Source organism: Netta rufina (assembly GCF_964035555.1).
Source record: "Netta rufina genome assembly, chromosome: 7".
In the NCBI taxonomy this organism is placed as follows: domain Eukaryota; kingdom Metazoa; phylum Chordata; class Aves; order Anseriformes; family Anatidae; genus Netta; species Netta rufina.
The window spans coordinates 871,417-896,447 of NC_140130.1; positions in this window are offsets into that span (position 1 = coordinate 871,417).

Genomic DNA, 25,031 nt, shown 5'->3' on the forward strand with positions numbered 1-25,031 from the left:
GAACTCTGAGACAGGCGAGCTACGGCCATGAAATTCTTCATGTCACCAGAAAGACGTTTCCCATCGGAATATCTGAGAACAGTAATGCTCAGCGTGTTCAAATCATCCTTTTATTTAACTGCTCAAATATGACTATAAAAGCCGGGTATTCAGCACTTCCATCCCATATAGTATCACATTGGCAGGGCAACAACTGTGAACGCAGTAACGATCCTCCTCCTGTGCTCGCAGCGCTCTGCCAAAGCTAAGGTTTTGCAATGACCATATGCACTCCAAATCAGCACGCTTTCCAAGGACTAGCAGCCTGCACGGGATTTCAGAACGTGCCTAGCTGCCCCGGCACGTCTGCAAAAAGAGCACGAGCATTATGCAGTTGATCTGAGACCGCAAAATAAATTCCTTTTCACATGCTCTGATGTGCTTCATTCGGGAAGTTTACTCTGCTCTTGCACATCATCCCATTCACACGCGGACACGCATCCCATACATTGCTCCCCCTTCCTCCCCTCATGCCATTTGCTCTCTGTCCTGTACAGACATCTACACACCTTCTGTGACGTTTACTAACTCGGCACTGTTGCATGCATTTGCTATTACACTGCGTGCTCTGTGCAGGCAACATCAACCCACGATCCAAGTACAAGGCAGCAAGCATGACTGTCTCCTGGTGTTCCTGATACGGAGCCATCATTTGCTGTGCACTGAGCACCACCTGAGCATATCCACAGCCGTGTTCAGCCACGGGCCCTGATGATGGCATTCCTGTGGCAGAGGAGGCATCTCCTCCATGCTCTCCTCTTTCCAACGTGCAGCCTTTCCTTTACAGCAATCTCTGCAGAATTTCAGGAGAAGCTGCAGAATCTTCTACAAAAAATGCTCTGTGCAACCCCAAAAAAGGGTTGCCTTTTCCATTTATTTTTCTTTAAGCAAGAAATATGTACTTGGAATACCATGTATAATTTAGGCAGAGCAAAATATAGCATATACAATGATGTAAGCCTTGATTTGTTTTTCTTTTCCAGTCTATTACCTCAATCAACATAGCTGGAGAAGGTACAAGAGTAAATCAGGTTGTGGAAATGATCCTTGAATTAAGTTGAGAGGGAAGAGAATTCATACCATTGTCATTCGGGCACACAGGAGAAGCTGAGTTATTAGGCTAGCCTTCTCTATTAAACCTCTGCGTTAGAAAGGTCTGATTTCTTGTAAGTCATTTCATAAATACGTTGTTATCTATCAACAGGCAAAGCAAACAAACAAACAGACGAAAACCCTGTGACTATCTGCATTATCTACACCCCAGCTGGATTCTGGAGGGCAATGTGAATAGAAAATGGATCAGCTGACAGACCTAATGCATCAAGGGGATTAAAAGCAGCACCTGGTAGCGAATGTGTGCTTTACAGCTACCTTCTGATCCGCTCCAGACAACGCCAATGGTTGAATTCACTGGTTAGGGAAAAATCCAGTTTGCAACATATCCTGGGGTGGGAATGTGATTGCTTTTATTAGCCCTACCTGTTTCCCTGCTACCTGTCAGGAATATCATGGCACAGTTTTGTGCACTCGTTTCAGAGTCACTCCTGCCAAAATGCAAGGATCTCCAGTTTCTGGGGAGAAGAAAGGTTTCCATTCAGCTGTAGCGTGGCTTGGCCTCGAGGCCTCAGAGACACTGGGTTTTTACATTGCAGCTCTGGTTAATGCAACTGGAAACACTGAGGTTTCCAGCTTCGTGCTTTAGGTAATATGTACATTCACAGGCACACAATTAAACTCAGACTGAATGTAATTTTACTAGAAAATCCATATAAATTGTTCACAGAATAATAGATTATTTCAGAACACGATATCCAGACAGCAATTCCATTTCACTCTACATCTACCTCCAATGCTTGTGGGGGGGACTCTCCCCGTAACCATTAGAGGCTGTGCCTACAACAGGGTTTTGGTCTCGTCCTTGCTTCGTTCACCTGGGCCTTGCTAGAGATGACTCTGGGGTGCAGGTGTGTCAGTGACACCGGGGGGGGCAGCTCCGTGTGCCTGTGCAATGCGATTGCACTGGTGGCTGCTGCTGGGGGCAAGGGAGAACGTGCCTTTCAGCTGCCTTCTAATAGTGATGACAAACAACACAATCCTCTCTACTGCACCTGCAGGATGCCCCGACATGGAGCAACACCAAGGAAGCAGTTTGGAAGCGGAGCTCTGCACTAACAAGAACCAGCAGACAGCGTTATCAGACCCAAGTTCCTTCGTGTGCACTAGGCTCTACCATACTGCTCCTTCTGAAAGCTGCCTTTCCCAGAAATTATCACAGCCATCTCTAATAAGCCACAGCATCCCTCTGCACGACGGAAATAATTACATTTCTCACCAAAGCATCACCCGTGGGTAGCGCGGCCGAACGAGCCTCCCGCTGCTGCAGGAGTGGCGGGGGATGCTCGGGCACGCCTGCGGGGCAGGACAAGTCCTTTCACACGTGCCTCAAATTCTGCCATTGCTACGTGGTTTCTGAGGATGCAAAGTCATCCTCTGAAGTGATTTATTTAATGTTGCTTGCAGGGCTATCGCAGCAGAGCTGGGGGCTGCCCTGTGGCTAGGCAGCCTCCTGCCAGCCGTGGTTCTCATTTCCAGGGGACCGAGTAGCCCTGTGCTCGTGGCAGGCCAGGGAGCAGAAAAACCTCTGCACGTTCTTCTTTTGACTGTGGTAATACCACTTATTTCTCAGCCAGAAACACGATGGCTACCATACAAGCGAGGTTAAAGAAATGCTCCAACACGTTTCACAAAAAATCTACGGAAAGGTAAATTTTGGAAGCAAACCTGTTTGTTAAGACGAAAGTTGCCTGAACCTGTTGGTGGACAGGCTTCCCTACAGCACCGCCCTGACAACGCTCCCACAGCTGCACAGAGTGCTCCTCTTACCCGTCAGCGAGTGGCCAGACGTGGTGAGCCCCCCACACCCAGAGCCGATCACTCGTGGTGATCTCTAGAACTGGGAACCGAGGTGGGCCCCTGCGCCCACAGATCACTGGAGAAGATAAGGAATTGAGCTCCCTTCCAGGCCCCTTGCCTTCTTCCCTTGCTGTTTTCTGTCCACCGTCTCCATATCTTTAGCTGCTTTGCATTGATTTTTCTCTTCCACAGGTACAAATAACATAATTATTTGTCCATTTCTTTGCTACTTCTACGCATAGCTACTTGGTTTCATCAAGAGAAGAGTACTGTAGGGCTAAGAGGGGCTTGCTTACTCTTAAATAGCATCCGACAGATAAAACTTCTGTTTGGGTTAATAAGGCCAGGGGGTGCGTGTGCCACAAAAGCCACTGGTTCCCATCTCTCAGTCAAGCTGCAGTCACGACGTGTCAAACCCCTCCTTCTGCTTTCAGAGTTCAGGGCGCCGACGGTGCCAAATTCAGCACAGCCCAACCTGCAGCAATCTTCATCTTTAAGGAATGTGACAGGAGAACATTTTAAATATGCAGTTTGACCTTGCATAAGAACAAAGGTGAGAGAGGTAAAATGTAATAATTTAAGAGATTTTTCTTTTCAAGGACTGTATCCTGTCTCATAAATCTGTATGTACTAATAAGACTCATATATCACTCAGGGTGCAGCGTACATGACAATTAACTGAAATTTTTTCTTTTGAAAGAGAATTACACTTTCAAAAGCCTGTGGATAACCTCTGTTCATCCACACTAAAGAAATTGCATAGCTAGTGGTATGTTTTTCATTACTATTTCATTTAAATCCTTTAGCTTTGACCAGAAAGGAACAGCACTGAAGGTGAGAGCTTAGTTTTATCTCCACATCTGTTCTTGGTAAAAAGGAGCTAGCAGAGGGCGCAGCAAGGATGCTGGCTGTGGGAATAAAGAGGCTACAAGGAAAAGGCTTGGTTTGGAGGTGCAATAGCTAGTCCAGCCATGAGCTGGATAAGACCACCAATGTATTTCAAAATCTTTATACAAGAGCTTGCCCGCAGAATTACCTTTGAATGTCACGACCTTCACAACACACACATAAGTAGCTGAATACTACCTTATTCCTAACTAATTGCTCTGGCAACTATAAATATGTAGCTTTTCCCTTTTGTTCTCTTTTAGCTGCTGCTGAGATGAATTTACAGGCATAATAAAGCAGGAAAATGTATCTGCAATGTAAAAAGGTTGCATATGTTGATTTTAATTTATTTCACCCAAGTGTTTTTTCTAAAGTAAGCCTTTCTGAAATAGTTCTTTGAATGAATGAGTTATAAATATATTAATACGTAATATTCACAATGTGGTAGACATTGTATTTTGCTTTTATGATAACAAGTAAAATATACTTAAATTAAGCACAAATGTTTTCCACAGATTATTCTATGGCTAGCTCTGTGGGTGCTCAATGCCTAATATGCTCCTGCCCAGATTCCTAGGAAGATGTATCTGACATATCTGTATAACTGAGCACACCTATACAGGAACACTTCCTTTCTAAAGAAGACATCAAGATCATTGCACTGGCTCTGTCACTACCCATTTCCATTGTGGAACCCCCCAGTTAAATGCAAGGCAAGGTTACGACTTCCTACCTGAAACAAGGAGAGCCATTAGTCTGCAGTGCCAGGACCTGACTTTGCATCTTCTGAAGTCACCATGGACACACACACTGAAAACTCACGTCCATGCCTGAGTATTGCAATGACCATGAAGAGCCACATGATTTACCCAGTTACCCTGATTCATTTGGCTTTGTGTCGATTGTCTGTATGCAGCTTGCATCTTTCCAGAGTATCGATAGTGTTAATGGTACTCCACACACACACACTGCTGCCAAAAAAAAAAAAAAAAAAAAGATGTGTCTTTCTGATGTAGATGGAGGCACACAGCAACACCAGATGACAAAAATGCAACCCATGGATCTGTTCAAGGGCAGCAGCATTTGTAAGGCGGCGAGCTCAGCCCTGGGTGGCCATGCTGCACTCTGCCATATGGTGGGTGCAAATGTCAGCAGGAGCTACTGCACGTTGCCAGGAAAGGCTGCAGCTAGCTGCCCTCTGCTAACATTTACACAGGGACGGCCGTGCTGCCCTCCAGCAGCTCGTGCTCCTGCTCCCCGGGACCCCGCCTGAGCCAGCGCGCAGCACCGGCCCAGCGCTGTGCCCCAGCGAGCAGGCTGGCACTGTCTGCATCCCCACATCCCTGCTGGCGCACGTACAGGGTGTGGGAGCCTGCGAGCAGCTCTGCTGAACCACGGGGCGCTGGGGGAACGTGCGAAGCCACAAGTGTGCGACAACGGTAAGTGGATTTATGAGCTGTAAATGGAATTGAATCGACATGAAATTGCACAGCTGATCGTTTCCATGCTCCTTAGTACCCCATTTGTTTCTTTTTTTAATACTACTTTTATATGAAGTTTGGTTATTCATTTTGTTGAACTATTTTTGTTTTATAACATCCCCGCATTATACACAGAGATTGTATATGACGTAAGTCAGAAACACGTATTAGCCCATAGATTTTTGCCATCAAAATGACTTTTAACAAGGCACTGCAAATAAATTAAAATTGTGTGAATGTCCTGAACTTCCAGACGACAGCAATATCTGGTTTTCTTTCTCTTCTCTCTGTATTAAGGCTCTGAGCTGATGTGGGATCACTGTGGCAGCCTGGGAATAATGATGTATGAGGCAGAGAAACCACGGCCCCAGCCTGTTTGCTGCAGGAGACAGGCACAGGAGCACACAGGGTGTGCCTCAGACAGAGGGCTGGCAAGCCTACTGGTCTACAGAGAGATCAATAACCAGAGAAAATACGAAGAAAAGCGAGTATCTCTCGTGGGGGGGTGGAGAAAAATGAGTGTCAGGTAATGTAAGCTAAGTACTGGGTTTGTGATTTTAATTGAGAATGGCTGTCACTCCCACCTACATGCAGGTCACCACCAGGATGTGTTGGTGAGGGTTTGGTCTCAGTAGGTCACAGCAGCACAGGTCCGATTATCCAAGCAATTGGTCACATTTGATTATTTTAACTACTTTAAATCTGCATTAGGACTTCAAAACAACCCTTTCTAGTACTACAGGCTAACAGGAGAAATCCTCTCAGGACTGCCTCCTGCCCCTGCCCGTCCCCACACAGCCCTGCTGGGGACCAGCTCTCTCTTCCCACTCATCTGCTTTCAGCCGGGATGTTCTCTGCCTCTCAGGCTTTGCTTCTCTCACCTCTGCAGGTGCTTAGCGACAACTTCAGTCCTCTGAATCTCTCCCTAGGCCTTCACAGTACAAATCTCTCGCTTTTGTCTAGAAGAAACCCCTGGAGCTTTCCTTAGAGGCGAGGAGAAGCTGTGGCACGAAGCAGATACACTGTTAAACACCATTGAAAAAAGCAGACAAGGGAAAAAGGAGTCAAGACCACGAAGGAAACATCTTTCTGCTGTAAGCGTTTCTGCTGCTTACCCTGTGATCTCCTCAAAGCCTGTCCTGAATTCTGGTCAGAGCCCAGCTGACTTGCTTTTTGCACAGCAATTTGTTTTAAATTGGGCATAGCGAGCCAGTTCGGGGCAGCGTGAGCCAACTCTGGGCATTTATGGATGCGCACAGCTCTCGCAGCGAGCTGGAACAGCACAGGGGTGGAAGGCTTGCTGGGGAGACAGCCAAGGCACAGGAGGCATCCCAAGCAAGGCAGAAAAATGCGGCTAATGACTTGCCATGATGGGAACATTCATCTCCTTTTCCAAGAATTCATCGTGAGCATCACTCGCAGCCCCAAGGGTATCTTTACCTGGAACCCACAGTAAATTCAGGCTGAATGCAAGCTCCTGTTTGGAAACAGATGCACTGCAGACACGAGTTATAAGCCCAGTCTCAAGGCTGCAAACTGAGGTAATGATAATGTCAAGTGATAACTCTGAATGGGCAAAGGGGTCCTGGGAGTGCTGTTGGCTTCTGTGTAGTTCTGGACAGCCTTTGCTCCCTCTGAAAGAAATGTGAGTTGGGTATGTGCAAACCACGTAGGACCTGGCATTTCCTCACATACCAGTGCCTACGTACAGCTCTCAAGTCAGGGCTGGCTGCAGGACCTCCTTAAAAGACTTGTTTTCAAACTACTTCAGGACACAGCTGAACACCAAACATTTAAAGTCATTACAACTGCATAATGGCCCGGGTGGAAGCCATGTCATTGTAAGACATTCTCAAGGAGTTTCAAAAGATAGGTTTTTCTCACTTTTTTTTTTTTTTCAAGCAATGATTCATTTTCCCTGAAAAATTAATCCTAACTTACAGTTGGCTCTATTCATAAATTGGAATTGTTAGAAAGTCATCCCCTATTCTTTTCAGTGGTTCATCATCTCTCTCCCTACCTCATCTCTTCCTTTGTACTTGGTGAAGTTTCCCATCGTTTTGGGAGGACCAGTATTTGTCATGATTTCCTTCCCTGCAGCTAGACACTCCTGATGTATCGCCTTCTCCCTTTCTGAGTATTCAAGGAAAAAAACAGCTATCCCACCCTTTCTGTCTTCCCTAATATTTTGGTTTTCCTCATTTCTCTTGTGGAGGGGATTAAACTATTTGGAAACCTCCCACGGGCATCTCACAAAACACTGCCTGCCAGAAAAGAGTTTCAGGATAAAACCCGGCAGAGACCTTGGGCTGCTGCTTTTTGTCTAGCCATAGCACAGCCACCTCCCAGCTCCCACGGCCTTGGGGAAAGCCTGGTGCCACCAACAGGAGACACCGGGAGTCTCATTCCATCCGCACCCATTTCCCAAATCCCGGAGTCCACCTGGGGTGCTTCCCAGGCCCCTACCCTTCACTTCGTATGAAGCCAGCAAGAATCTGGGCTTAACAAATGAGCTTTGAAAAGATGTCACAGATTACCAGAGAGAAAGAGAAATGAGGGAGGGAGATTCGTTAGCTCGTGTGCTCCGTGTTACCAAGTTCTCCTGTCACAGCTCTCTGACCTAAGGAGGAAGCTCTGCAGTCTTCTTTTATTTTTTTCAGTCTTTGCATCAATCATGTCTCGGAAGATTAAATTTTAATGAAAACCAGTGTCTAAAAAAGAAAAGCCTGAATAACAGAGTAAATAGAGTAAAAGGCTGAGCTGCTTTTATCCAGGGCTATGAAACAGGTTGCCAAGCACGAGGAACACCGAAAGCAGCGGCTGGCAGGCAGGCACTGCCGGGGGTGGCAGACGGGAGAGGGGCAGCACGGGGAGGTGGCAGAGCCCAGCTCTGTGGCCCAGTCCTGAGGATTCAGACAGGGACACCCTGTGCTTCTCGGCTGCTCACGTACACCCGTGACCCGAGTGTGTCTTCGGGTGAGCGGGATTGTTTCTCTAATGAGGAGATTTCCTCCTCCACTCCCAGCACGCCCAGTGTCCTGGCACAGGTGAGCTTCACGCTGCGTGCCCAGAACCTGCTGCCGGTGGCCTCCTGCGAGGTGAGTCTCACCAAACCCAGCCTGGAAGGGGTCACCTGGCATCTGGAGAGAAAAAGCCTCATGTCACGGAAGTCAGCGAAAGATTTCCATGGGAACAGCAAAAAGGTGCTAAAGTCTATTTCTGTTAACAGACACATCCTTGCTCTTTCTTCCATTTTTATTTTTTTTTCTTTTGTTCTCCCTCTCTCTGCTCCAAAGGCCACTCCGACGTTCCCTCTGGCAGATGACCAGCTCAGTCTACAGCTTCCCAATGCTTGATGGGACCTCCTAAAGCAAAGGAGATTTGGCTGTGGATCTGATGGACATTTGCCCCATTAAATTTACCCTTCGCCTTCGGGAGCACCTGGATTTTAATGCTTTAGTAAATTCCTAAACCCAAGTAACTCCCGTGGCCGGTTGTGTGCTGTCTACTGGGTGGGGTGGGAAGAGGAGGGGATTCGTTTCAGCGTGGACCCTGCAGGTGTCAGGCTGCGTGCTGAAGTGTGGGATTTGATTGCCCTCATTACGGCAGTCGGTGGAGCTGCCTCTGATTATAGCCACAACATCACAAAGGCCTTTGTAAAACCCAGGGTTTGTTCCTATGATCTCCCGTGGTGGTAAATTATAGTATGAATACACAATGTGGCAGAAAGTAATAATCTTGAGTAATGTAGCTGATTTTATTGCTCTTTAATTTCATTAAGTGTATTCTTGTCAGGCAAGGGACAGGCTTGCAGCTCCTAGGAGCAGATGCTCACGTCCTAAAGCTAGACCCAAGATACTCATCACGGAGACAGGGGCCATTTGCACAGTCTGGACCCAAATGAGGAGCGATGTTGGCATTTCTGGTTCAGAAAGGTTTCTGCTCCACAAGAGATGGATGAAAGAAGACAGGTACTGGTTTATGGTCGGAGCCTTTCCTTTCTTCACAGCGTGCCCGTGGCGATTGGTGGCAGCAGGGCTCACCTGGCAGCCTCCACTCCGCGCAACAGCGCGAGCAGGTACGGCCAGTAACCAGCAGGATGATCCCGAGAGGGAGGTTAAACCACTGCAGAGAAATGTGGGCTTACAGCAAGATGACAGGCCTGACACTGAAGAGACCGAGGCAGGAGCGTGGAGTCAGCCCTTCTGCTGACTCTGTGGCAAAACAGCTAGGAAAATAATGAAGCAAGAAGTAGTATTTCTTAAACTAATGAAATAAGGTTTGTCAAAGCTCATCTGTAGGCATGTAACTCCATCGTGTTACTGAGAAGCACCTGGGCTCTCTCTCACACACAGAGGAAGCCTGCAGGAATTTATAAAAATATATATTGGAAGGAAGAGAATCATAAAGAGCAGCAAAGGATTTTGCTCCTCAAGGTGCCTCTGTCTGCTCTGGGTATCAGTATTAGGGCTGCATGTTTCATTCGCAGGGCGTGCAGAAAAGGTTATGGCATGTTAGACAGTGAAGTGTATCCCAACGCTGAACAGACTTCACTTTCCATGTGAGTTTCTCCTCCCCCCCTTTTTTTTTTTCCCATTAATTTTATCTTCCAAGTTTACTAAAAACATTTGAAAGCCTTTGGGAAATTTAATCAAAGGCTACTGATGAAACGATGGAGAAGAGAAGCAGGTTTACTGATTATTTTTTAAGACGTGTTTTCTGTCTTCCAAGCAGAGTCTGCATTGCACCAGGAGGCACAGCGATGCTCTCACAGGGCAAGCCCTGCCAGCCAAGGACGAGCTGCAGCTCCACCCTGCCTCGGGGCACGTTGCAGAGCAGCCGTGACCTCCCCCAGTGGGGCTGCAGACCCCGGCAGAGTTAGAGCTTTCTCATTTTTGACTGCTGACCCTGGGCGTGAGACACAGAGGAACCCCACGTCCAGGGCTCAGCGCAGGGCTGAGGTTTCAATTATTCTTCTAAGGGAGCACGAGAATCCTGCTCACGCCTGAAGTCCCTCTCCATGCTGCCTTGCCTTTCCTCGCCCTGGAGAGCGAGCGCAGGGCTTTGCTCTGAAATTTGGTGCAGTCTGATTAAAGCTGCTGGGGGGGATAAGATGGGGCAACAGCTACCAAGGGTTACTCGGAGGGTTCAGTACAGTAATGATATGGACACGTTTAGTGGGGATCCAGTGCTCCTATCGCCACGTTCAGAGGGCTGGGGACATCTCGGGTAAATTATTCAAGTGTGATCGTGCTTGCTTTACTTGGAAGAACCTAGATTAAAAACTGTGATTATGGATAGGCATTAAGGTAATAATCTATTTTATTCCAGAGATGGAGTCATCTTGTACATTTTTATATATCACATAAATATTACATCAGGAAAAAAAAAATGGGGCTAAATTTGAAGAAGATGGTGAAAAAACTAGCTGGAGGAGATTCTGAGCCACTAATACACATACGCACACACACCTCCATCTCGTGAGCCCAGTGTGCTGATCTCGTCCAGACTGAATTCTGGAAGTAATACGAGTTTATACAAAATAGGGAGTCTGTAAATATTCACCACAGAAGAAAAGGCTTTATTCAACTAAGTGATTAGGAGATTTTTTTCAGAGCTCTTTAATCTAATTTTGATGTGTTACATCCCATTAGTGGGTTCTTAGGGAATGAAACATTTTAAATATATAATACCAAATAAATTAGCTTCGGGTTTGACAAGCCATTGACTATATACAAGATAAAAAGTAAGTACTGAGGAGAATGAAAAAAAAAAAAAACCAAAAACCACAAAGCCTAAACTCCGTTATATATAGCTTAGTTATTACAGCAGTACTGGAGAAGGAAAGCAATAATTATAGTGGTTAATTCCCCTTAGAATAACACAGCGTAGTGAACTAATTTCTCATGTGTGTACAATATTGCTCTCTACTGGCTGCTGCCTGGGTGGAAAGAGGCAAAGCTCTTACAAAGAAGCCATCACATGGCCTATAAAATCCCAAATCCATCCGTAAGCAGACAAACTGGTCCCCAAGAGGACTGAACACCCAGCAGCATCCAGCTGACTTCCAAAAGGGTTCCTGGATAGCCAGCTCCTTTAATACCAAAATTAAATAGAGAATCAGGGCTGAAAAATTTAGGTCTCTGGCAGATTTTTCAGTGGCTAGCAATCTAAGAGGAGATGGCGTGACGTTACAGCAATAAGGATTTCATGCGGTGAAACAGGAACGAACTGTGTTATCGACACTAGTGAAAGGAAACCTCTTCACCCACGTGGAAGTTTGTCATTCAGTAATAAATACAACACACTCCTAATTTCTGCTTCCTTCATTACCGAGTGGAAGAAACGTGTGAAGGAAGCCGTGCTGTAGATCCTGGTTCTGTCAAACATTGCTGCCTGCAAGCTTGTTCCCTCCAGGCCCCACAGGGTTTCCCAGAGATTTCTTAACCTCAGGGTTACCAAAATGTTCTGCTGCTGGAAATCAGCGCAGAACCTGCCCTGCTGCTGTACGCATGTGGTTTGCACACAGTCTCGTTAGAGACATGCTTGTGGGGAAACGTGCAGGGAGTAGAGTATGTCTACTTTCTGTCTTTTTCTGCCACAACCCCAGGCGCGTGCTGGCTTCAGAGCCAAAATGCTAAACGAACCACATTGTGTGCTCTGAAAAATGCAGATGAAGCCTTATGATAGCGATTGTCCTCAGAGAGGCCTGGGGGCTTACAAACCTGTTCCTGACTATAAACGAGGAAAAAAGGAATCGTATTCTGGGGCACAGAGAATACTGTAGGATAGGCGTCAGCTCGAACACTTGTTAACTAATCCGAATTAGTTTCTGAATTAGTCTCATAGACATAGGAAAATTGTATGGAGAAATTTGTATCTTTTCCCCTCTTGCACTACCCTTTTTGAAGCAGAGACCAGGACTGCCAACACGCAGGCAATATTCAAGACACGAGCTCACTGGTAGCGTCCAGGAGCATAATGATGTTCTCTGCTTCCTAATTCAATCCTTGTAACTCCCAACTCTTCTTTCTCCTTTTTTTCCTCTTCTTTGATTGCTATGGATCGAGTTTTTCACAGAACTACCATTACTTCAAGGTCTTGTTCCCCAGCAGTAGTGGTCAGCTCTGAGCTTATTAGATACATGCAAAGATAAGATTCCCTCCCTCCACTCCCAGCTGCATCACTTCATCATTATTTATACTGAATATGCCTTGCTATTTTAATGACCACACTTGTTAGGCCTCACGCAATTCTTCACAGTCAGCCCTCATCTTTTTGCCCTCTGAAACATCAGCGTCAGCAAACTTTGCCATCTCACAAGTCATTCCTTCTTGGGATCACGTATAAGTGTGCTGAGCAGTACAGGTCCCAACACGTGGCTCTGAGACTCCCTTCGTGACCTCTGCTCGCTCTGCAAGCCAACTGCATACTCAAACACGTTTTCCCCAACTTTCACACCCTTTTTTAATCCATAGAGGCATCTCTCCCTTCGCTCTACGGCACCTCTATTTCCATCAGAGCTTTTGCTGAGCAACCTAATCAAAAGCCTTTTGGAGAGCAGAGCTTACCAGCTGGGCTTTGGGGTATTTCAGGATTCAGTGGAAATGGGATAAAGCCCTCTCAGACAGATGAAGGCAGGGTACGGACACGTCACCCGGGCAGCTACCCCTCCTCCCGTCCTCCACCCTCTTGACTGACAGACTGGAGCAGCAGTAGAAAACCCCTCTTTGCTAGAGTTTTAAAGACTATCAGTCACCATATTTCCTACTGTTGAAAAACAGTTTACGGACCAGATGCGATCTGCCCCCAAAGGTTTGGTTAACTTGTGAGAGAAGACTGCCAAAAGTCATCCGTTCACACAGCTTTACTTCAGATTTCCGCAGAGACGTGAGGGAATGGAGCTAAAAGACCTGGCTGTGTCACAGAAATTTTCGGAATATTTGCTTGGTGTCTACCAGAACATTTTCTCAGGCATGTAGAGTATTTAAATGTCAAAAGCAAAATGAACACTGATAGCAGTGAAGTGCAGCCAACATTCATGCTTCTTTTTTCATTGTTATTCTCATCAGCCAAAAAAAAAAAAAAAGAAAGAGAGAGAGAGAGAGAAAAGCCACTCATTTCCTACTGGCTACATGCTTCAACAGCATACATCTGTTTTTTATGAGCTGAAACCGGTACAAAACTAGACTTTCCAAATTAAAATTGCCAAAAATCAGAAATTAAAGATTTTAAAAGGTAGCACAAGAAAAAGAAAACACTCTCCCTGAACACCTCAGAGAGTCCTGGTCTTGCCTCTTGTGGGGCCCAAGGTGACTATTTTTGCCGTTTGATTTATTACGATGTAACTCTCCCTCTAAAGCAAAGAAGGAAATCAAGTGGGTTCCTCCAAATGACAGATGACTGTGATGGCCTTGCTGGGGAGGGAAAGTTGTCTGTGAAGACAGAGACAAGATCAAAAGTGAATGCCTCGTCTCAGGAGACAGAAAAAAAATATGGTTATGGAAACGATGGAGCCAGTTCAAGAGAGGACACACGGCATATCAGACAAACAGATACTGTCGGCTGTCTAAGGAGCTTGCACCTCGCTGTCTTGAAATGCTGGACAGATTCGAAGCATGATGTGGCTACGGCTTATGAGAACTGAGTAAATGGAAGGGCTGGTAGGGATGAAGGTATCTCCACAAGAGAAAAATGGATCGTTACGAGGGAAGACGGACAGAAGCCTCTGGTCTGAAAGCCTGTGAGCTGTCCTGGAGGAGCGCACGCTTTGCTCATGTCCAGTCAGGAGGCCAGAGGTCAGCCGATGGAAATTTGCAGAGGGGAAAGCGTGATATGTATTTAATCTTTAAAAAATCATTTCACTCTGTTCACCTTGCAGAAAGCGAGTGAACTCACCTAAATATTAATTGACGTACAGTTTGGAAACATGAACCTAGCAACCCCTGCAGAAGTGTTGCGGGCAGGGGGCTTGCAGCCCCCGGAGGGCCAGGGGGCGAGGGGCAAGCAGTAGGCAGCCTCGGCAGCCGGATCTGCCCCTCTGCGAGCAGCGCAGTTATCCTTGTCCCCTGTCCCACCAGCTCTGCTTCTCCAAGCCCTGAGTGCCCCGTCCCACCCACACAGCACCACAGCCAGCCCCGGCAGGAGCACCGCGGCACAGAGGCGGCGACTCGACTCGGGCTGGCGTGCCGGCGTTTGTCTCCGCGCTGCTAGTCCCCGCTGAGCGTGAGCTAAGACTTTTAACATCCGTTCTTCCACGCAGGTTTTGCATTTAATTATAGAGCGAGGGCACCGTGTGTTCCAAGAGCAATCATCTTACTGACATGTTATTCTGAAGCCAGCCTTCATTCGGCGTGACACATGCTGGTTATGCGCTACCAAATAGAGCTATAATGAAGTGAGGCTGGGGAAAAATACATCGGAACCTGAAGTAATGCCAGCTAAGAAAGCTTATCTCTACTTTATTATTATTATTATATTTAATAAACAATTTTTCATGCTTCCAGAAGAAAGAAACAAATGAGACCTTTCTAGGGTAGATATAAAAGCCTCGCATAAAAAATGTGTTTACTGGATTACAATACTGAACTTTCCATTTTGCTCTGAAGAAAAAGGAAGAAAAAAAGGAAACGAAAAAAAAGAAAAATCCAGCTGAAACAAACAGAAAGGTTTACAATTATGATGTAAAGAGGAACAAGGCCCCCTTAACGCAGAAGACAAGTGTATGTTCCGGGCTGTGACTTATCTCTGGCCAGGATCCAATGATTTGTAAAGAGGGCATCGGGAGCTCTTAGGCTGAACAGCAGGTCCCATTTATAGATCCACTGAAAGGCTTGGCAACGCTTGCTAAAATATCTCAATATTGCTGCTGAGCAGTTGTGAGGGTGGGTTTTTGATGCCTTCAGCCCTCTTACAGAGTTTCCTCGGTCACCACCGGAGGACGCGAGGCTCGGGGTGGGGAGGATCCTCGTCCCTTGTGGGCTCTGTATGCAGCCGGGAGCTGCAGTGGCACGGCTGCTGAGCATTAGGCTAGCTGGGAGCCAGCCGTTGGCTGGGGAGAGCCCAGTCATTGGCAGAACAGCCACAAATTATCTGCCGTATCGCGAGTTGTATTGTGGGAATAAATAATATAATTCTCCATCTGGTGCAGCTTCTTACCACTTCAAGGACCAAAAGAAGCACCCACATCCGACGGACTACCTCAGGAGTAGCAAGAGGATTCCCAAATAATAATGTTTTTTGTTGTTGTTTTCCTAAAGTACAGTAAATGCTTCCAAATATTCAGATGCTGCAACAGGAGCTCTGAAGACTTCAAAGTTGATTGCTCTTCTGTATATATTTTTGAGGTCTTTGCTTTTCTTTTTTCTACGACAAAACCTGTCACTAACAACTGCATTGCTTTTCCAGCATAGAGCTTCATTTTTTCACATTCTAAATTTTAGAAAATTGTCCCTGCAGTAGAGAAGATCTCCTTCACTTTTCCTAGACTTAGGGTTTTCAGACTTCTCTGACTCATTGTGGGCAAATATCAAGCCCTGGATGCATTAAGAGCTCCTGAACGGGTAAATCTCTCTCCCTCACTTCTCCTCGTGGCCCTTTAGTGCGAGTGTATGTACTCTACAGGTGAACCCATCCCTAAATATCCCACCCAGTTATTGTACAGTGACCTTATTAGAGAAGCAATATCATGAAACATCCCTGTTCAAAATTAGGGCAGCGTCAAAGCGTTCTGGGAGCTCCGTGGTATAATTTCTTTGTCACACTTCTTATTGTTATTTTATGGTGCTCATTATAAGAAGGCACGACACGGGTTATTTTGTATATTCTAGCTATGCTTACAGAGATGCCTTCTTTATTAATTTCCACAATACGCTTCACATCTGGAGGATACTATTTGCATAGCAACAGTGCCTGCCAAGACCGGCGTCTTAAACTAAATTCCAAGGATATTAACTCATGGCAAAATGTTATAGCAAGTTCATCGTGACTACTACTCAACATAATTTCCCAAGCAAATATGCTCACTTCTGTGCTGTACCTGGCAACACAGCTTCGGGGGGCAGAAACTGCAGCATTTTAACAATCTGTTTGGAAGATGATGGTGTTCCCATGAGGACACATAACTCAGTGCCAAAATGGTTATACTCTTAATTAATTTGCAGTCTGTACAGGCCAGCCCTATGAAACAGCAGTATAATGGGGTAAACTCCCTTCCCATTCATCCAAGAGGCATCAGCTTCCTACGCTCCAGCAAAACACAACCCCGTAGCCAGATCTGGGAAGCATGTTCCTGTAATTCAGAGAGTATTGGAGCCTCTCACTAACCTTGATTCTCACCCAGCCCTCACGTTACATCAAGTCATCACAGACCTAAGTCAGCAAAAGAATGAGACAAAGCTGATGATCTTTTAGTATAACCGTATCTAAGCAGTTCTCCATCATGGTCTGACATAAATCCTTCTTTACTTTTAGCATGACCCGGCATAGCAAGAACGTCTGCTGACAAAAATATTGCCACGAGGAAAGTTTAAAACTTGTTTGCCCCATGCATGCCTATGTATCTTCGATTTTCCTTCTTTGGTTTTACATGACTACTGAGCTCTCAAGCACTTGCGAACTCACGTGTCATTCACACATAAGGGTTTCCAGTTCTGGCTACACACACCATCTCTTCACAAATATGTCAAAACAATTATTATTGCACTTATTATATATGCCAGCACTTATTAGCATTGTAATGTAATTACTGCAAATTAATCTTGCCATTCATTACAAACCCGAGAGAAACGTATATATTAAAAAATGCTCATGTCAGCAATCCAAACACTGGAAGCTGAGAGAAGTAGCAAAAAAGAAAGTGATCATTAGGGATGTCTAAAATACCCATCGCTACAACTCCAGCTTAATCTCATTTCAATGACATTTGCATGCTAAAACAAATCCAGTATTTCATTATATTTTTGGTAAGAAAACGTATATTCAACTTCTTATAGCCATGTTCTGGAAAAAAATAATAAAATCCTTTCAGACGAGACCAATGTTTCAGTAAGAAATTGTATCTACAGGAAACAAGCATTGTCATGCAAGGAGATTTATCCTAAGTAACAATTTCAGAGCTCTAGAAGAAATCCTGGAAAACTCTTGCTGATGTCCTGTTGCTAGAAAGTTGCCATAGTATTGGGGTTTATTTTATTTTTCTTTTCCTGCATGGAAGTGCAGCATATGAAACTCTCTACAAGCGCTGTGTTCCTTACAACAGCCACAGATGTCACTAATTTTCCGACACATTACTGTAAAACTTTATAGAATAAGAAGCAACATTAAGAAACAGACTGAAGCCACCAACCTGCACAATTAAACCCAATTGGGAACTGTATCATATATGCATATACAGTCTGTATTTAAGTATATGTGCACTTTGAGAGCTGCTCAGTATTATTCTGAAATAACCCAAATGGTCATTGCTTACAAGTAGCAATACAACTATTTCCATGTTTATAACCACTGCAGGCTGTAACAGTATAACATTTTGGTGGATTTTTTTTCTGCTAGAGGTGACTAAGAGCAGGCAGCTAGGGAGAGGTTAAAGTTTGGGACCACGTTACCTGTGGCATGCCTTCAGACATGTACTGTCAAACTCCTGACCACACTTACCTTTCCTGTCCTAGCTTTCCCTCCATGTGAAGGGTTTTCACCCTCATCAGTCTAATGAGGCCCACTATTCAAGCCTTTTTTAAGACTTGATTCATAGCACCTGCAAGCGGTATTTTTGGGCTCATTAAAAATCTCCTATCACCTTGTTTTATCAGGCTAATCAAGGCTGTAGTCCCCGTGGGTGCAGGCTCCAGGGGCTGCTGTCTCCCCCCAGCTGTACAGCCTCTACTCGAGGACTCGCCCCCACGTTTCAGGGAGCTGATGCCTCTCCCAGGACCACCCGAGTTCAGAGCATCCAACCTATGGATATCATTACTGAACGTCCAAGGAAGAGTGCAGTTGTTCTGTACTTATTATCATAATAAAAGACACTGTGAACTCCAACTCTTTTCCTAATTTCCCTCCAGAGCCTCAGAGCTATTCGAGACGCCGTGTCACCTGCTGAGGAGAGCTGTGGAATACACGCTGCTGCTGCTGCTGCTGGTTGCAGTCTAATTAGGCTTTTTCTTTTGATGGAAAACGTGTCCAGATATCAGCATGTCGATGCCTGATTAATTCTTATGGAAGTGGGAAGAATAGCAATCACGGTAGTTATTAATAAGAACACAAACAGACCTGGTGATGGAGCACGGTCTGGGAAAGCAAGCCTCTGTTTTTCCTCGCGGCTGCTCCTTGGAGCCGCGCGCCGTAGGCAGGCGGTGCAGGTAGCCGCAGCCCTGCTCCGTGGCTCGCTTGCTCGGTTAAACACGACTGGCAGCTGCAAATTGAGTCGTTGCTAACTGGTACATCTGAAGAAATAAACTAAAGCATTTGGACTAATTTCGGTACCTTATATGCTTCTACATGAGCGAAGAGGAGAAATAATGAAGGCATATTCATACATCAGCAGCTGAATTGCAGAGCCCTGATAGCTTCCAGAATAGAGAGAGCTTCATGACACCACGAGCAAAACAAACAAACAAAACTCTTTGCTGGAAATGACACGTTCATGGGGTTTGAATTCATTAAGTTCTCCATGGTAAATTATGATCATTTTCAATTTTGTTGTTGCAGATATAGAAAAGGCAGAACCCCTTCCCAGACAAAACAATATACATCAACCCCCCTCTGCCACCTGACAATAAAGGAAATCATAATCAAGCATTGTGAAAGAAATATCATTTTCTTCCCCAAAAAATAATCTTTTTTTTTTTTTTTTTTTTTTTTTTTGGAGTGAAAAGCTTCATCTCCGAGAGATGCACATTCTGTTCTTTCTTCTACAAAATGTCAGTCACTCGAGGTATTCTCAATTCTTGCTTAGAAAAGGTGCCTCTGGTTTCCACATTATACCGAGAAAAACACTTCTCAGGGAATAACAAGAAAAGGCAACTGTTGCAAATAACACTTCCAATAGCCACCTATATTGCTTTCTGTGTACGGGAAGCTTCAGCCCCAGGTGTATGCAAAGATCCCTAATGGGATGTTTCTTGGTGTGGAGCAGGAATGGCTAACGCAGAACCCACGGCAGAAGGGGACTGACTTTGCGATGCCCACAGCTGTGATTCCCTGCCTGCTCTTGCACAACATTCACGGGCAGCTGAATCCTGAAGTTTTCTTCAGAGCACTGTTTCTCTTCTGCCTCTTAACTCTCAGGATGTTATTTTTCAAACTCTGAGAAATTAAGACTAATCCACAGCTTGTTTGTGTGCATGTGTATGGAGAGAGAGAGACCTTTCTTGGAGGTCTTACATTTTTAGCAGAGCAAGAATTCTAGATTTAAAAGGAAAAAAAAAAAAAAAAAGCACCTTGAAGCATTCATAGATGGTTCCTTTTTTCCCAACCTCAGCCAGAAACCCCTTCATTATCAATTGCTGGTGGAAAATACTGGTTACATCTAAAACACAGCCTATGAAGCAGAAAAGCTTTGATAAGCCACAAAATATAGAAAAGTAGGGCAGGCAAGGTCCTTCAGAAGTCACCTGGCTTAGCCTTCCTTATTCCAAGGGGAGGTACATTGCTTTATTCCTAAGACTTTTGTCTAGCCTGCACCAAAAGACCTGCAGTGACAGACTTCCTCAACGTGCTTTCAGAAGCTACAGTGAACAGAAAAACCTGCTCACCATATTTATCTGCTTACTTTTCTCCCCTGTTTGTAATCTCCGGGTTGAAACCTCAGCAAACGAGAGAGATTTCCTGTGGGAGATGGGAAGTCAGAGCCAGCTGAAAGCTGGGGGCTTTACAGCCTTCTGGGCCCAACCCACTTCATAATTCACCTTGGAATATGGACTTTGCTAATATTTTTCTTGGGAACTTTATTTTACTTGAGGACAGGTAACTGTACTGTCCTCCTGCAGGAATCCTTAATGCTGGCCCCTGCCGTGACCAGCTGGCCACCTTTTGATTTTTATTCTAGATCCTGCCCTTATTCGAGGTAAAGCAGCATTGGCAGGTGGATTTCTACAAACGACAGGAGCTACCAGTAGCCCAGTTTTTCATCTTTCTTCCAGACCACAGGAAGATGTGCCCTTCTGACATTTCTAGCTCAGTTGGAAGCAGGAAAAATCAGAGATCTCAGAAGTTGAGATCAAGATCTTTAGATGGTTAGAGACTTGAAATAAGCATCCTATCCCTTGAGCCAGCCTAGCAGTGGGCATTTTTCAGCTTTCCCCATTCATAAGTTCAGACAGCTTTTGGCAGCCACAAAAATCCACCACCATGTCTGCTGCTAACACAAGGATCTAAACAAGGTGAGGAGATTCAATCTACCATATCTGGACATCTAAAGCCTGATTTGGAAGAGCACTTTCTGCAGAACCACGTCAGCCTCCTCGCCTTCTGCCTTGGCTGATCTGAGTTTATACAGAGCAAACTTTCTTTTAGGTGGAGTTTGTAACATTTCAAGGAAACAACTCCCTGCTCCCATCCCGTTCATGTTCTCAGCAATTCTGGGGGTCAGACTCAGCCCCTCCATAGGTCGGAGATAACCCTGCCTTCCCATAACTCCAGCACCACGCCAGCATCAGCTCTGCCTGCTTATTAGCAACTTGCCTGGTCTATCAGATCTGACACAGAGGTGCTTCCCTCAGGTAAATTATGATAAATGGCCACACGCACACACACGACCCACTTAGGATAAGTATGTTTCAGAACCAATTATTTATCTCCCTCTAACTTTTAGAGCTAGATTTAGCTGAGGAACAAAACGCTGTAGGGGCTGAACAGTCTTGAAAGTCTCACAATATAAATTGCCATGTTATAATTACAGCCCAATTAAAATTCAGTGTTGCTCTCTTCATTAATTATCATCTCTAGCCTTACAAATAAGTTGGGAGAGACTGCTGTTCTGCAGATCATGTAACTCCCCTCCCCTGCCTGAATTCCCTGCTCCAGTAACAGCGACTGCAGCAGGTTAACCCCCTGCTTTACACCCTCAGCCTCTCAGCGACCCAAATTCGTGACTCACAAACGCTCAAAACTCTCCAGGATGTCAAGCAGAGTTCTTGCTTTAGAAGGTACCGAGACCTCACAGCGAGTCTTGTGCCAGCACTGCCACGTGGAGGCCCCCGCACCAGGGTGCACAGGAGCTGGGGACGGGACACCTGAGCCCACAGCACAAGTTCAAGGCTGCGCAGAGACTGATCCTGCATGGACTCCTTCTGCTGGTCGGAAACGGAGCAAAACCTTCACTTCCCTTACATCCTGCTTATTGCACAAGTAACTCAATTTTCTTTTTTGCTTGTCAGGCTCATCATCCAGACTGATCACCTGCTGCGTTACATGGGTGCCGGGGTCATCTGAAGTAGCTGATGTACTGATTCAGAGCTCACTGATTTTAATGGTCCAACGCGTTGTTCCTTCTCTAGCTCAGTAAAATCATAGTATGTTAGCTCTGTAATATTGTTCCCTCTCTTTTTTAATAAGTAAAGAAACATTAGAAGTACAAAAGATTCTTTTTTTTTTTCTGTTAAAGAACAGCATGGGTCTAACCTCAAGCGAGAAGTTTGCCAGCAGCTTGGCTCTTATTCCAAATTAGTAATTACATCCCTCGCATAGATGCTAAAAAACCAAGAGGATTCAATTACCATTAGAAGACAAATATAAACCATAAGAAGAGAGCAATTTGTTGCAAAAGGGACTATATAGTAAAAGAATTAATAAACAGATGTAATTTAAAGGATACTTCTGGCTTAATAGCATCCGTCAATTCTCCTACTGTGTTTAGAAGCCAAAGATCAAAGCATTTCTCCCTGGGACAGGTCGGTACCAGGAACCACCAGGAGCAGCAAGGAACCAGCTGCTTCAGGCCCAGCGTTACAGTGAGCACCACGGTGCCCACCTCCACACCACAGAACGAGCAGAGCACTCCTCTGGGGATGCTATTGCAGAAGATCCTACGATCTCTCCCATTTCCCTCAGAGGGACCCCTACGAACTTCCCCTTCCCTTCATGCTGGCCAATGTCCCAGTGCCATATGCCATCCCTCAGACTGTTACCAAACAGGGGGACACAGGACTGTACCTGATACGCTGAATATATTAGCTGTATTCCTTTTTTTTTGTCCTTCTGATTTTATTTGTTATTCTGTCTCCGAGCTTTAAATGCGCTTTCTATTCATCGAAGGAATAATAGCTATTCTGAATTAAACATGATTCCCAGGGACTGGCAGAGCTTTCTTCTCCATACGTATACACAACACAAAAATCAAACGCAAAAGAAACGTCAGGGCTAATTAGACAAAACCATGTCACACACGCTGACAAAAGGAGACCCATCAGGTAGCGTATGTAAAGTGAGATTCCAAACCATCAAAGCCCGCCTTCCCAGTCACAAACTGATTTCCATTTCCTACTCTCTGGCACCGAAGCAGCAGGCTTTGGAATCTTGCTGCTTTTTCTTTTAACTTTACATTGGGTATATATTTGGGCAACATAAAGGTTGATTTCACATTTCTTTCAGCATACAGCCAATCAACAAAATCAGCATGTCTTCCAAAAACAGAGTTAGCTTTCTGTCTTTTCTCAGAGGAGCTGTGAAGTGTAATTAATGTTTGCAAAGCACTAGAATATTCTCACACAGAAAGTGCTATCTTAATGCCAAGTATTTAATACAGGCAGTGCTTGTTCTGTCAAAGTTCCCAAATGAGACTCGGGGGCAGAGTGGAAAAAAAAGGAATATCAACATATAAAAAAAACCTGTTGTGGGCTTCCAATGCGTAATCACAGAGCCCCAAGACCCCATGACTACCTAACCCTGCAAGTGCAAACACCCCAAATGTTTCATATCCTGAAACCACACAGTTTAATTGCAAATTGCAATGTTGTGCATCACAGCAGCGCTCTCTGCACACCCAGTCTGAATGGACGAACGCACATGACATGAAAATTATTAACTTTTCAAAATATGGCATACCCATTAAGTAGAACACACACACACTCAGACCCTGAACTAAGTTTCATTTGGGCTCTCCAGGAGAAATAGTTTCATGCTGAAGCCTCAGGATTACTGTAAGTCACAGGTTAATAGGTGATGTGCCTTGGGAAGATAACCTTTTCTTTGGGTGCAGTAGTTGATCTTTGCAGTAATTGAGTGAAGTGGAAAGGAAATACCACAGGCTATTTGCTGCAGGTCACATTTTTAATCACAAAATATTGAAGATGTCTGCCCTAAAGCTATTAAACTTTTCAACCAAAACAAAACACACACACGCAAAAAAAAGTAAAAATAAAAAGAAGCACTCCTACTAAAGATTCAAGCTCCCTGTCTTAAAAACAACAGCAGAGAATAATGAAAACACACAGAATCGAAGGTGTTGGCAGACTGTCAGCATATTTATCACCCTGGGGCCAGAGAGTTTGTTGGAAAAACGGAGGTCTTTGTAAACCCTTCGTTAGCAGTGGACTTAAAAAATACTGGATGAAAACAATGGCCGTACTGATCCAAGTCAGAAGCCACCTAGTTAAACGGGTGCCATCAGCTGCATCAGAAGAAAGCCAGCAGCATGTCCTGTGATCATCAAACTTCCGTACTTGAGCACAGGCTCTGTGTTGCGCTTTGGAGGGGCTGTTTCTTTTCTTTGGTTTCATCGTCAGGCTCCTGAGGAGGTTACTGCCCAACACACGGGCTGGGAAGTTTTCTGGATGCTCTGTGTGGTCCCTACAGCCTGGCAGAGCCCCACAGCAGGCAGCAAGAGTGCCTGCAGCGTGCTCAGCCACTGGTTCTGAGGCTACAGGATGAAACTTCCCTGTAACAACCAACACGGGGCAGGATCTCTGATCCTGGGAGCAAAGCTGCAGCAGCTGCTTATCTGCACCCAGAATCCGCAAGGAGACGATGATCGGGATGTTGTCCCTGTTCCCAGGATGTGACAAATTGCACTGACATGCACTGCGGACTGGAATCACACCCCAGAGACTGAGAAAAAGAACAAGGACCAGGTTTACATACACTTATGCTTGAAGTATATATGTGTAAGTATTGTATAACTTAAATTTAAATGTAACAGCGTAACAACCAAGGCAAAGTGAGTCAGAAGAATTATGAGGGGCGCCAGCAGATTTATTGCATCACAGATGTGAAACAATATATCACTATTGCAATTGCCCTTTCAAAAATTGCATTAAATTATTTCAACTTTCCTCTGTTCAACTAATGCTCTATTTTCTAGGAATTCATATGTTATTTGTTCTATAAAATATGAGCACAGGCTGCCAAGACCTATCTATTGAGTTTTACATGCAGTGGCTCAGCAGGTTGACTGTGTAATGCTTTCTGGTAGCTCCTGACAAGACAGGTTGAGTCTTTGCATTTCAGGAAATACTTGAGGTATGGGAGAAAAGGGAAATATGAATTTTAAGTGTAATATTGCCTCAGTTTCTCCTTGTGTCATTAAGTAAGTACTTTTGCCCAACCAGAAAGGTTTTACCAAAGCCCTTGGAGGATTAGTTATTTAAAATGTATTTATGTAGAAACGTATGCTTTCTACAGTTTATGAGTATTTTTGAAAATTGATTAAGTTTATTAGTTTTTTATACACTTGCCTCTATATCTCTGTGAGAAAGGCACTTTTACTGCATGTCA